Source organism: Triticum aestivum, chromosome 4B (assembly GCF_018294505.1).
Source record: "Triticum aestivum cultivar Chinese Spring chromosome 4B, IWGSC CS RefSeq v2.1, whole genome shotgun sequence".
Classification (NCBI taxonomy): domain Eukaryota; kingdom Viridiplantae; phylum Streptophyta; class Magnoliopsida; order Poales; family Poaceae; genus Triticum; species Triticum aestivum.
In genome coordinates, this window is record NC_057804.1 from 113,609,172 (window position 1) to 113,624,498 (window position 15,327).

Here is a 15,327-nt window from a genome sequence, read left to right on the forward strand (position 1 = left end):
TATCGGCGAAGGAGATACCGAGTATTATGGAAGAGTTGAAGCAATTTATGAACTTCAATTCTATGGTGCAAACTCACCAAACGTCATAGTCTTCAAATGTTATTGGTTCCAGCCGAAGGAGACTAGAAGGACTCATGAACATATAGGGCTAGTGGAAATATAAAAAAACACCCATTTGGATGTTCCCGATGTCTATATTATGGCTCAACAGGCAACCCAAGTTTTCTATCTACCGTGGGCATGTCAAAGTGATCCTAATCTCAATGGTTGGGATGTCATTTATGAAGTGCCGGCACGTGTTAGACCACCTCCCCCCAATGACGAGGATTATGAACCTCTCATTAACCCCGACACATATGAAGGAGAATTCTTCCAAGAAACATGTCTTTCCAAAAAAAATCAAGAACAACTCTACTTTACCCCAGAACATTGAAGTAGACAGTGACAGTGAACCCGACTTCACCCCTCAGTCGGAACAAGAAGAGCCTGAACTAGAAGAGGTTACTGTTGCGGATGACTTGTCAATGCTTGATCGATTACGTAGAGGTGGCCTTAAACATGATGATACATTTATTAATGATGATGATGAGCACGTCATTACAGATAGTGATGATGATTATGCATTTATTGAACCCGAAAATCCAGATTATTATTAGGTATTCAATTTTTTTGTACTTGATTTATGTAGTTATTTGTATGATTGTATGATTTATATAGTTACTTGTATAATTTTCTTACTTTGTATGATTGTTTGTTATACATAGTATCATGGTCTTGATATCCGTCCCCGTTGGCCCTCACTCGCTTTACGATTCAGATGTGCTAAATCCTCTTTTATGACTATTTGTTGCATTTCGCATTTATGACAATTATGGCCATCAAGTTGACATAGAGATATTTTAATCTTGGAGGTATGTGAACCAGAATTTGCAACTGACCCTCTTGTCGAGAAGTTCAATTTAGTTGAAAAACAAAATGAGTATTTGAAAGCAAAATTTAAAAGAATTGAAGAAGAGAAGATGAAATTGGAGTTGTATGTTGCCGATGTCGTCGATGATCACAAGATGAAGATGAATGCAATGCGCTTGAAGATGGATGCAATGCACTTGAAGATTAAGAAGATTAAAGAATATGCCATTGATAATGAGGCTTGGTATCATTATGTCGTTGGATCAATTGTTACCTTAGTTGCGATCTTCATTGCATTTGTTGTGATGAGGGTAAGTTTTCTCTAGTGTTGCTTAACAAATGCATACTTAGCTTACTTTCCTCCTAAATGGCATAATTACCTAAGTTAGACAAAAAAAAGAGCTATACTTAGCTTCTTCAGTTCATTTATGACATACTTAGCATACTTAGGTCAAAAATGGCATGATAGTCTTTGTTACCTCCAAAATGATATAGACTTACCTTACTTTCCTCGAAAATGACATAATAACCTTAGTAAGCTCCAAAATGAAGTATTTACCTAACTTAGCAACAAAATGGAATTTTTACCTACCTTAGTTAGAAGAAGAAGATAAAAAAGAGGAGAGGAGAAAAAGAAAGAGAAGAAAAAATCTTCTTCTTCTTCTTCTTCTTCTTCTTCTTCTAGCTAGCTAGTCTTCTTCTTCTTCTTCTTCTTCTAGGTAGTCTTCTTCTTCTTCTTCTAGCTAGTCTTCTTCTTCTTCTTCTAACCTTCTTCTTTCCCAATTTGCAGATTTGCTTTAGATGAGGAAGCTTGCGTTGATGGAGTCTAGTCTTCTCTTTATGCTTCCTTCTTGTTTTGATTTTGTAGGATGAAGAATCTGAAACTTGTTACCTATATATGTATGGATGGATAAAACCATTGTATGCTTGTTGTTGGATATGTTGGCTAGCTTTGTATGTTGCATATGGACTTTTGATTTGCTATGTATATGTGTTGGATGATCATATCCATATGGCAGGCATATGATTTGGTATGTATATGTGTTGGTATGCTTGTCGAAAGTATTTTCATATATATATATATATATATATGTGTGTGTGTGTGTGTGTGTGTGTGTATGTGTGTGTGTGTGAAATTCTGTGAAATTGAATGAATTTAAGAAAAAACAGAAAAAACAGGGGCTATACAGGATCTTTGTTGTCTGCTGGCAGACGACAAAGAGCTTTGCCATCAGCCAGCAGACGGCAAATATGCCACGTGCCATCTACCTGTGCAACATGGGGGCAATAGGCTAGCTATTTGGATGCTTTGCCGTCTACTGGAAGACGGCAAAGACCATTGCATCTTTGTCATCCTCCAACTGACGAGAAAGCAACCAAATAGGCCAGCCCCCCAGCTGTTGCCATGTGGCACGCCATGTCACCCGCTGGCGGACGACAAATATGCAAAGATCTTTACCGTCCGCCAGGGACGGCAAAGCACGCCGTTAACTCCTTAACAGAGCTAAGCTGACATGTGTGCCGTCTAGGCTCTTTGTCGTCTGCTGGTGGACGACAAAGACATGTGCATCTTTGTGGTCCGCCAGCTGACGGCAAAGAAGACTTTGCCGTAGCCTGTTCAGCTGGAAATTTTGCCTTCTGCTAGCAGATGGTAAAAGGCCTTTGCCGTTCGCCAGGCATGCCTTTGCTGTCAGCCATGGCTGACGGCAAAGATCCTAATTCCTGTAGTCTATGGTCATTGCTTTATTGTATGAAATACAAACGCCATGTAATTGCTTTACTTTATCACTAAGCAGTAGCGATAGTCGTAGAAGCAATAGTTGGTGAGACGACCACGATGCTACGATGAAGATCAAGGTGTGAAGCCGGTGACGATGGAGATCATGACATAGCTTTGGTGATGGAGATCAAAAGCACAAGATGATGAAGGCCATATCATGTCACATATTTTGATTGCATGTGATGTTTATCTTTTTGCATCTTATTTTTCTTAGTACAACGGTAGCATTATAAGATGATCCCTTAACTAAATTTTAAGGTATAAGTGTTCTCCCCCGGGTATGCACCATTGCGAAAGTTCTTCGTGCTGAGACACCACATGATGATTGGGTGTGATAAGCTCTACGTTCAAATACAACGGGTGCAAGCCAGTTTTGCACATGCAGAATACTCGGGTTAAACTAGACGAGCCTAGCATGTACAGACATGGCCTCGGAACACCGGGGACTGAAAGGTCGAACCTGAATCATATAGTGGATATGATCAACATAGAGATGCTCACCATTGATGACTACTCCATCTCACGTGATCATCGGACATGGTTTAGTTGATTTGGATCACGTATCATTTAGATGACTTGAGGGATGTCTTTCTAAGTGGGAGTTCTTAAGTAATAAGATAAATTGAACTTAATTTATCATGAACTTAGTCCTGGTAGTTTTTGCATATCTATGTTGTAGATCAATGGCCCGTGCTACCGTTGGCTTGAATTTTAATGCGTTCCTGGAGAAAGATAAGTTGAAAGATGATGGTAGCAACTACACTGACTGGGTCCGTAATTTCATGATTATCCTCATTGCTACATAGAAGAATTATGTCCTTGATGCACCGCTGGGTGAAAGGCCTGCTGTAGGAGCAGAAGCTGACATTATGAATGTATGGCAAGATCGATCTTATGATTACTCGTTAGTTCAGTGTGCCATGCTTTACGGCTTAGAATTGGGACTTCGAAGACGTTTTGAACGTCATGTACCATATGAGATGTTCCAGGAGTTGAGAATGTTAGCATTACTACTAAATTCATTGAATTGAGAAAGATTGGTCCAGTTAATGAGGGAAACAGGACCCAAAAACCATACAAGATGTTCTAGGAGTTGAAGTTAATATTTCAAGCAAATGCCCGAGTTGAGAGATATGAAGTCTCCAACAAGTTCTATAGCTACAAGATGGAGGATAACAGTTCTGTTAGTGAGCACATACTCAGAATGTCTGGGTACCATAATCACTTGACTCAGCTGGGAGTTAATCTTCCAGATGATTGTGTCATTGACAGAGTTCTTCAATCACTGCCACCAAGCTACAAAGGCTTCATGATGAACTACAATATGCAAGGGATGGAAAAAACTATTCCCGAGCTCTTCGAAATGCTAAAGGCTGCGGCGGAAGAAATCAAGAAGGAGCATCAAGTGTTGATGGTTAATAAGAACACTAGTTTCAAGAAGAAGGGCAAGGGAAAGAAGGGGAACTTCAAAAATAAGGCAAGCAAATTGTCACTCTCGGAAGAAACCCAAAGTTGGACCCAAGCTTGAAACTGAGTGCTTCTACTGCAAAGGGACTGGTCACTAGAAGCGGAACTGCCCCAAGTATTTGGCAGATAAGAAGGATGGCAAAGTGAACAAAGGTATATTTGATATACATGTTATTGATGTGTACCTTACTAATTGTCGTAGTAGTGCATGGGTATTTGATACTGGTTCGGTTGCACATATTTTTAACTCGAAACAGGGACTATGGATTAAACAAAGATTGGCTAAGGACAAGGTGACGATGCGCGTCGGGAATGGTTTCAAGGTCGATGTGATCGCCGTCGGCACGCTACCTCTACATCTACCTTCGGGATTAGTTTTAGACCTGAATAATTGTTATTTCGTGCCAGCGTTGAGCATGAGCATTATATCTGGATCATGTTTAGTGCGAGACGGTTATTCATTTAAATCAGAGAATAATGGTTGTTCTATTTATATGAGTAATATCTTTTATGATCATGCACCCTTGAAGAGTGGTCTATTTCTGTTGAATCTCGATCGTGGTGATACACATATTCATAATGCTGATGCCAAAAGATGCAAAGTTGATAATGATAGTGCAACTTATTTGTGGCATTCTCATTTGGGTCATATCGGTGTAAAGCGCATGAAAAAACTCCATGCAGATGGACTTTTGGAATTACTTGATTATGAATCATTTGATACTTGCAAATCGTGCCTTATGGGCAAGATGACTAAAACTACATTCTCCGGAACAATGGAACGAGCTAATGATTGATTGGAAATAATACATACCGATGTATGCGGTCCGATGAGTGTTGAGGCTCGTGGCAGGTATCGTTATTTTCTGACCTTCACAGATGACTTGAGCAGATATGGGTATATCTACTTAACGAAACGCAAGTCTGAAACACTTGAAAAGTTCAAATAATGTCAGGGTGAACTGGAGAATCATCGTAACAAGAAAATAAAGTTTCTACAATCTGATCGTGGACATGAATATTTGAGTTACGAGTTTGGCCTTCATTTAAAACAATGTGGAATAGTTTCACAGCTCACGCCACCTGGAACACCACAGCGTAATGGTGTGTCCGAATGTCATAGCCGCACCTTATTAGATATGGTGCGATCTATGATGTCTCTTATTGATTTACCACTATTATTTTGGGGTTATGCATTAGAGACATATGCATTCACGTTAAACAGGGCACCGTCAAAATCCGATGTGACAACACCGTATGAACTGTGGTTTGGCAACAAACCTAAGATGTCATTTCTTAAAGTTTGGGGATGCGATGCTTCTGTCAAAAGGCTTCAGCCTAATAAGCTCGAAACCAAATCGGATAAGTGCATCTTCATAGGATACTCTAAGGAAACAATTGGGTACACCTTCTACCACAGATCTGAAGGCAAGATCTTTGTTGCCAAGAATGGAACCTTTCTAAAGAAGGAGTTTCTCTCAAAAGAAGTGAGTGGGAGGAAAGTAGAACTTGATGAGGTAATTGTACCTTCTCTCAATTTGGAAAGTAGCTCATCTGAGAAATCTGTTCCCATGATGCCTACACCAACTGGAGAGGAAGCTAATGATAATGATCATGAAACTTCAGGTCAACCAGAGCATGATCCACACCAGAGTGGTACGGTAATCCTGTTCTGGAAGTCATGTTACTTGACCATGACAAACCTACGAACTATGAAGAAGCTATGATGAGCCTAGATTCTGATAAATGGCTTGAGGCCATGAAATCTGAGATAGGATCCATGTATGAGAACAAAGGGTGGACTTTGGTGGATTTTCCCGATGATCGGTGACCCATAGAGAATAAATGGATCTTCAAAAGAAGACTGGCAATGATGGTAATGTTACTATCTATAAAGCTTGACTTTTCACAAAAGGTTTTCGACAAGTTCCAGGAGTTGAATATGATGAGACTTTCTCACCCGTAGCGATTCTTAAGTCTGTTCGAATCATGTTAGCAATTGCCGCATTTTATGATTATGAAATCTGGCATATGGATGTCAAAACTGCATTCCTTAATGGATTTCTTAAAGAAGAGTCGTATATGATGCAACCAGAAGGTTTTGTCGACCCTAAAGGTGCTAACAAAGTGTGCAAGCTCCAGCGATCCATTTATGGACTGATGCAAGCATCTTGGAGTTGGAATATACACTTTGATGAGGTGATCAAAGCATATAGTTTTATAGTGACTTTTGGAGAAGCCTATATTTACAACAAAGTGAGTGGGAGCTCTATAGCATTTCTAATATTTTATGTAGATGACATATTGTTGATTGGAAATGATGTATAATTTCTGAATAGAATAAAAGGATACTTGAATAAAAGTTTTTCAATGAAAGACCTCGCTGAAGCTGCTTATATATTGGGCATCAAGATCTATAGAGCTAGATCAAGAAGCTTGATAGGACTTTCACAAAGCACATACCTTGATAAAGTTTTGAAGAAGTTCAAAATGGATTAGTCAAAGAAAGGGTTCTTGCCTGTGTTACAAGGTGTGAAGTTGAGTCAGAATCGATGCCCGACCACTGCAGAAGCTAGAGAGAAAATGAAAGTCATTCCCTATGCCTCAACCATAGGTTCTATCATGTATGCTATGTTGTGTACCAGACTTGATGTGTGCCTTGCTATAAGTTTAGCAGGGAGGTACCAAAGTAATCCAGGAGTGGATCACTGGACATCGGTCAAGAACATCCTGAAGTACGTGAAAAGGACTAGGGATATGTTTCTCGTTTATGGAGGTGACAAAGAGCTTGTCGTAAGTGGTTACATCGACGCTAGCTTTGACACTGATCCCGATGACTCTAAGTCACAAACCGGATACATATTTTTATTGAATTGTGGAGCTGTCAGTTGGTGCAGTTCCAAGCAAAGCATCGCGACGGGATCTACATGTGAAGTGGAGTACATAGCTACTTCAGAAGCAGCAAATGAAGGAGTCTGGATGAAGGAGTTCATATCCCATCTAGGTGTAATACCTAGTGCATCGGGTCCAATGAAAATCTTTTGTGACAATACTGGAGCAATAGCCTTGGCGAAGGAATCCAGATTTCACAAAAAGACCAAATATATCAAGAGACGCTTCAACTCCATCCGAGATTTGGTCAAGGAGGGAGACATAGAGATTTGCAAAATACATATGGATCTGAATGTGGCAGACTCATTGACTAAGCCTCTTCCACAAGCAAAACATGATCAACACCAAGACTCCATGGGTGTTAGATTCATTACAATGTAATCTAGATTATTGGCTCTAGTGCAAGTGGGAGGCTGAAGGAAATATGCCCTAGAGGCAATAATAAAATTGTTATTTTATATTTCCTTATTCATGATAAATGTTTATTATTCATGCTAGAATTGTATTAATCGGAAACTTGATACATGTGTGAATACATAGACAAAACACCGTGTCCCTCGTATGCCTCTACTTGACTAGCTCGTTGATCAAAGATGGTTAAGTTTCCTAGCCATGGACATGTGTTGTCATTTGATGAATGGGATCACATCATTAGGAGAATTATGTGATGGACAAGACCCATCCGTTAGCTTAGCATAATGATCGCTCGGTTTTATTGCTACTGCTTTCTTCATGTCAAATACATATTCCTCCGACTATGAGATTATGCAACTCTCGGACACCGGAGGAATGCCTTGTGTGCTATCAAACGTCAAAACATAACTGGGTGATTATAAAGATTCTCTACAGGTATCTTCGAAGGTGTTTGTTGGGTTAGCATAGATTGAGACTAGGATTTGTCCCTCCGAGTATTGGAGAGGTATCTTTGGGCCCTCTCGGTAATGAACATCATATGAAGCCTTGCAATCAATGTGACTAATGAGTTAGTTGCGGGATGATGCATTATAGAATGAGTAAAGAGACTTGCCGGTAATGAGATTGAAATAGGTATGAAGATACCGATGATCGAATCTCGGGCAACTAACATACCGATGACAAAGGGAATAATGGATGTTGCGATAGCGGTTCGACCGATAAAGATCTTCGTAGAATATGTGGGAACCAATATGAGCATCAAGGTTCCGCTATTGGTTATTGACCGGAGAGGTGTCTCGGTCATGTCTACATAGTTCTCGGACCCGTAGGGTCCGCACGCTTAACGTTCGACGATGATATGTATTATATGAGTTATGTGTTTTGGTGACCGAAGGTTGTTCCGAGTCCCGGATGAGATCACGGACATAACAAGGAGTCTTGGATTGGTCGAGAGGTAAAGATTAATATATTGGAAGGTAGTATTAGGACACAGGAAGAGTTCCGGAATGAATCGGGTACATATCGGAGTACCGGAGGGGTTACCCGAACCCCCCGGGGAAAGATATGGGCCATATGGGCCATAGGAGGGAGGCACACCAGCCCATAAAGGGGTGGCGCGCCCCCCACCAGGGAGGATTTCAAATAGGACTAGGGGAGGGGGCGCCCCCCCCCCCACTTTCCTTCTCCTACTCCCTCTCCTTCCCCCTTTCCCCCTCTGATAAAAGGAAGGGGGGCGAATCCTACTAGGAGCCCAAGTGGGACTCCTCCCACTTGGGGCGCGCCTAGGGACGGCCTCCTCTCCCTCCCTCCTTTATATACGGGGGGCACCCCTAGAAGACAGACCAATTGCTCCAAGCCGTGTGCGGCGCCCCCTCCATAGTTTACGCCTCCGGTCATATTCTCGCGGTGCTTAGGCGAAGCCCTGCACGGATCACATCACCATCACCATCACCACGCTGTCGTGCTAATGGAACTCATCTACTCCTTTGACCCTCTGGTGGATCAAGAGCTCAAGGGATGTCATCGCACTGAACATGTGCAGAACTTGGAGGTGCCATACGTTCGGTACTCGATCGGTGGGAATGAGAAGACGTTCAACTATATCAACCGTATTGAGCAAATGCTTCCGCTTTCGGTCTACGAGGGTACGTGGACACACTCTCCCTCTCTCGTTGCTATGCATCTCTTAGATAGATCTTGCGTGAGCATAGGATTTTTTTTGAAATTGCATGCTACATTTCCCAACAATTAAGGAAGCAGAATTGCGTATCTCTTTCTACGGCTAAGGCCGAATATATTGCTGCTGGCGCTTGTTGCTCTCTGTTATTGTGGATGAAGCAGACTCTGAAGGATTATGGCATCAAGGTCAAGCATATCCCTCTATATTGTTACAATGAGAGTGCCATCAAAATTGCACATAATCCAGTGCCGCATTCTCGTACCAAGCATATTGCCATCAGACACCATTCATTCGCGATCATGTTGCTCGGGAGGATATTATCATCAATCATGTCAAGAATGAAGACAATCTCGTTGATATTTTCACCAATCCTCTCAATGAGAAAAGATTCTATGCACTATGGTGTGAGCTAAATATCCTGGACTTTGCAAACGTGCGGTAAGCTGGACTCGGCACCCGTGCTAACACTTCCACATATTAGAAGGAATGGGTGTATAACACTCGAAGAGTTTGAAAATTTCGACAAAGTGAAATTTTCTTTTTGAGAGTGAATACATTAACGAAGAACTAGACTAACCGGGTGCCACGATAATTGTGCGACGCTTGGGGTCATACAGTTCTTATACGGTGACCTACGCCACCACAATTTCTTCGGGTGTTTGTGTTTCTCTATCTGAATGTTTTCTCTCATAGCCATTTGTTTGGGAGTTTGTGTCTCTCTGTCTAGGTGAAATGCCTAGGAACATGTTCCCCTTTGTTCTATCTCTTCCAGTCTATGTTGTTCTGTTACAAATGCTCAATTTTATCTGGAATGAAACTTTATCTGGTGTCCTCAACCATGATTAAGATTTTGTCCGAACATTTATCTGTTTGGCAAAAGTTGTCCAAAGTTTGCGGTTTCCCGCCGAAGTCAGGACCATGATCTTTTATGACAGTTTCCACATGCAATCCATTGCTACCTCTTGAACACTGCATTCGTTTTCCCTAGAAGAGGAAAGGGTGATGCAGCAAAGTAGCGTAAGTATTTCCCTCAGTTTTTGAGAACCAAGGTATCAATCCAGTAGGAGGCTCCACGCAAGTCCCTCGTACCTACACAAACAAACAAGAACCTCGCAATAACGTGATAAAGGGGTTGTCAATCCCTTCACAACCACTTGCGAAAGTGAGGTCTGATAGAGATAATAAGATAAGATAATATTTTTGGTATTTTTATGATATAGATTGGAAAGTAAAGATTGCAAAATAAAGTAGATTGGAAACTTATATGATAGAAAGTAGACCCGAGGGCCATAGGTTTCACTAGTGGCTTCTCTCAAGATAGCATAAGTATTACGGTGGGTGAACAAATTACTGTCGAGCAATTGATAGAAAAGTGCATAGTTATGAGAATATCTAGGCATGATCATGTATATAGGCATCACGTCCGCGACAAGTAGACCGACTCCTGCCTGCATCTACTACTATTACTCCACACGTCGACCACTATCCAGCATGCATCTAGAGTATTAAGTTCATAAAGAACAGAGTAACGCTTTAAGAAAGATGACATGATGTAGAGGGATAAACTCATGCAATATGATATAAACCCCATCTTTTTATCCTCGATGGCAACAATACAATACGTGCCTTGCTGCCCCTGTTGTCACTGGGAAAGGACACAGCAAGATTGAACCCAAGCTAAGCACTTCTCCTATTGCAAGAAAGATCAATCTAGTAGGCCAAACCAAACTGATAATTGAAGAGACTTGCAAAGATAACTTAATCACACATAAAAGAATTCAGAGGAGATTCAAATATTTCTCATAGATAAACTTGATCATAAACCTACAATTCATCGGATCTTGACAAACACACCGCAAAAAGAGTTACATCGAATAGATCTCTAAGAAGATCGAGGAGAACTTTGTATTGAGAATCAAAGAGAGAGAAGAAGCCATCTAGCTAATAACTATGGACCCGAAGGTCTGCGGTAAACTACTCACAACTCATCGGAGAGGCCTTGGCGATGATGTAGAAGCCCTCCGTGATCGATTCCCCCTCCGGCGGAGCACCGGAAAAGGCTCCAAGATGGGATCTCACGGGTACAGAAGGTTGCGGCGGTGGAAATAGGTTTTCGTGGTGCTCCTGGATGTTTTTGGGCTACGTGAATATATATAGGCGAAGGAAGTCGGTCAGGGGAGCCACGAGGGGCCCACGAGGGTGGGGGTGCGTCCACCCCCCTAGGGCGCGCCCTCCTGCCTCGTGGCCGCCTCGGTTGCTTCTTGACGTCCACTCCAAGTCTCCTGGATTGTGTTTGTTCCAAAAAGATCTCTCCCGAACGTTTCATTTCGTTTGGACTCCGTTTGATATTCCTTTTCTTCGAAACACTGAAATAGGCAAAAAAACAGCAATTTGGGCTGGGCCTCCGGTTAGTAGGTTAGTCCCAAAAATGATATAAAGGTGTAAAGTAAAGCCCATAAACATCCAAAACGGGTACTATAATAGCATGGAACAATAAAAAATTATAGATACGTTAGAGACGTATCATCCGTCAACAACCATCCAATCTTGTCCATTGAATCGCAATAGTCTATGAATAGAGGTTGTTCGTTGGATTCACAGCGTGCGGTTATTTCCTTCCGCATATAAAAACTGCACCGCCTCCTCTTCCTCGTTCACTTCCTTTCTCCTTGCCACTGTATCCTCTGAAACCCTCGCCGCAGCACCACTCCTTGAGCTCAACGCTGATGACCCCTTTGCTGCTTAACTATCGGAAAGAGGTCACCAGAGTCTTTCTTTGCTGTCGTGGGCCATCTTCTTCCCCGCACCGCGGTAGCTGTTGCACACCACCGAGCTAGGGTATGTGCAGTTCAAACTCGGGCCTCCGTCCTTCTCGTTCGAGTTTGTCTGCGGTTAATTTTCCCGATTTTATTGCATATCTTAGATCTAGGGTTTTACCCGTACTAGTCCGGATGTGGTTTACAATTGTTCCTCGCATCCGAAATATTTCAGATCTAGGGTTTGTGTTATGTCTCGCACAAATGGAATGCTTAGTATGCTGACTAGTATATTCTTCGGACCTACTAGCTCGTCCTATACATTTGTTTCATTCGAAACATTTATCAAAGTATCCACCTAATTATTCCTCAAAACATTTTCGTTCGGAAAATATATTCTCTATGAGCATTTGTAACCTTGTCCCAATTTTCCCTTGAATTTATTCTCATTCACAGGAATATGCAATCTATTGAAGATTCTGCTCGACCACTGAGTGTGGCCAATGATGAAGAGGCAGTCATGGGCACATTAGATGAGTCAAAGGCTCCAAATGCCAAGGGCCCAACGGTAGATCCGAACAAAATCCAGATGAGCAAGAAGAAGATGCTCCGAAGAAAAGGAAAGGTGGTAGGCAACCTTTCACAAATTCAGCTCAGTATATTTCTCATGAGAACTACAACACCGTTGTGGCATCCCGGCTTAGAGAGACCGGAACACCCTGTATTCCAACCCAGAGATGAAGTCTTATGGAATACAGCACTACTTGGCATACAACAAATCAGCTCTTATTACAAAGGGGATGGATACAAAGGTTCCGATATAACAAGAAATTACATCGGCATGGTGATACTACGCCTGCCAAGGTTGCTCTATGCTAGTAGCAGAACAACTCGTAGCAGCAGAATAACTTATAGTAGCGGAATAGCATTGACGGCGATGGACTCCACTCTGCAGGGACTCTGGCTACAACGCGTATCCTACCTCGCAAACTCGGAATCCTCGACAAGAAAGCAATAACGGCCTGACCTGCAAACTGGCATGACACGCTAGGTGAGTACTTTGAATGTACTCGCAAGCTCACAACAACCAAAGTAATCAAGACAAACAACATGGAATTTACAGTTTATACAGTGATGAACATGATACTACTAGAACGATATAAGATGAGCATGGCATGAACATATGAACATGATGATACTAGCATGCATCATGTTTAAACTATCATGATTCAACTTACTCTGCTCGGGGTTATCTCGTAACCACAACATGTATCAACTTACCAACTTGGGCATCACACGATCAACCAAGCTTTGTATTAACAATACCGTAGTGACCACCTAATCACAAGGAGCTTGATATTTACCTACGATCATCACATGACACTTTATACACCAACCAACTCCGGTATCCATGATACCACTATGATCCTCTCACGGTCACTTAAAGATCAACCAACTTCTTTCCTCGTCGAACCAGGGTTGTTGATTAGTCAGGTTATTATTATTGTTGACCCATAGTGTGGACCTACTACAAACTGGGCCCATATCCATGGGCGCGGCTATCGATAGATTATACACTCTACAAAGGTTAGCACACTGTACCCACACTATGGAGCCCAAGGCCTCGTGCTCCGATTCGGATGGACCAACGGCGTTCTGACAAAACCAATATATTGCATGACACTCTCCCGGCCACTCCGAAAAACTCCCCTTTGGGCTGAGTCATGGGTGGCCCTGATGTCACGTCGTGACATCCAACGGCCACCGTCATGGCAAATAAAACAAACGGTCCCAAATGGGGACAAGAGCGCTCAAACCAAACTTGGGCACACAAGGTTATCACCGCCTACCACGTCAGGATAGCGCGCGCACATAACCTTCCCTAGTTGGAGGCACCAGCGAGAGGCATGACAGTAGACCGTGTTAAGGCCTTCCCATACAGGAATGTGTGGCTGCACTGGTCAGCTCGACTCGGTGGCACTATACTCAGCCAACAGGTGTTCAAGTTCGATTAAAGTCCGGTTAAACTTGAATGATGATGAGCTGAACCATGATAACATGATGAAATAACAACACACATGACCATGATATCAACATAAGCATGGATGGGAAGCATAACCATTTGACATAAACCACAGTAAAGCATTCACTACTGCAGGATGCTGCTAACGTGACACTACGATCAGAGACCCTTTGACGAAACTGTGTGCGATGCATTAATCGCAAACGGTGATGTAAAAAACCATCAAAAAAAGATGCAAAACGTTTGTGATGGCGGAGACATCAAACACGGTTCAAATTTTAGTTGCGTGTGCTATGCAGGGCATATGGTTGATCCATACAAACTATTTGCCACGAGATAGAACAACAGAAACGGGCAGCCATATCAAGGTGTGTGTGATATACGACATACAGTTCACTCAGATGAACTGCTTGCTATTAGGGAATGCAACAAAAGCGGTGAGCCAGATCAAGGTGTGTATGATATACGGCATACGGTTCACTTGGACGAACTATTTTTGATTAGGGAACACAACAGAAACGGTTCAACTTAACAAGATGTGTGTGGTATGCATTATACAGTTCACATAGATGAACTGTTTGCGATGAGCCAAAAGAACACAAATGATTCGCGTAAACAAGATGTGTGTGTGATACGCGGCAAACAACCCACTCAGATGAACTGTTTGCGATGAGAAATTATAACACAGACGGTTACTACAGTTAATTCATGTGCGATTCTGTGTGTACAAAAAACTTTAAAAAATGCAAACTAGTTGCTTGCGGTGGCTAGGAGTATCGCACATGATGCGTGTGTGAGTACTCGTGTGAGATGATTAGTAAGTTACACATACGTTTCCTTATGTTAACACATGTGTGATAGATAACACGTGTATGATTTTGCAATATGGACAATTAATATGCAAATGCCTTATGGACATCGGTGTTGATCACCACATCGAAAACATGGACGTCCTCTACTCTACCGCTCTACTAGGCACATGCTTAAACTCAATGAATTGTGTACGATATAATTTCCATGAAAATTTAAGAACTTGTATAACAACATTTGAGTAACATATATATATATAGTGGTTACATTATTCAACAAAAGGAGGATCTTCGTAACACAGTTTTGACAACTATATGGTCCATATCTACATACTTAACATAGTAACAACTATCACATTTTAAGAGGTTGAGGCCAACAATCATATGGTCCATATCTACATACTTAACATAGTAATAGCTAGCACATTTTAAGAGGCTGAGGGCCAACAACCACAACTATCCGCTGGAAGCAGCTTGATCACGGCGACTCGGCATCTCATCAATGAAAAGGAAGAACCCTCTTGTGCCTTGGTAGAGCATGAGTAGAACAAAGTCTCCAATTTTCCAATATGGATGCATTGCCACGACAAGTTAGA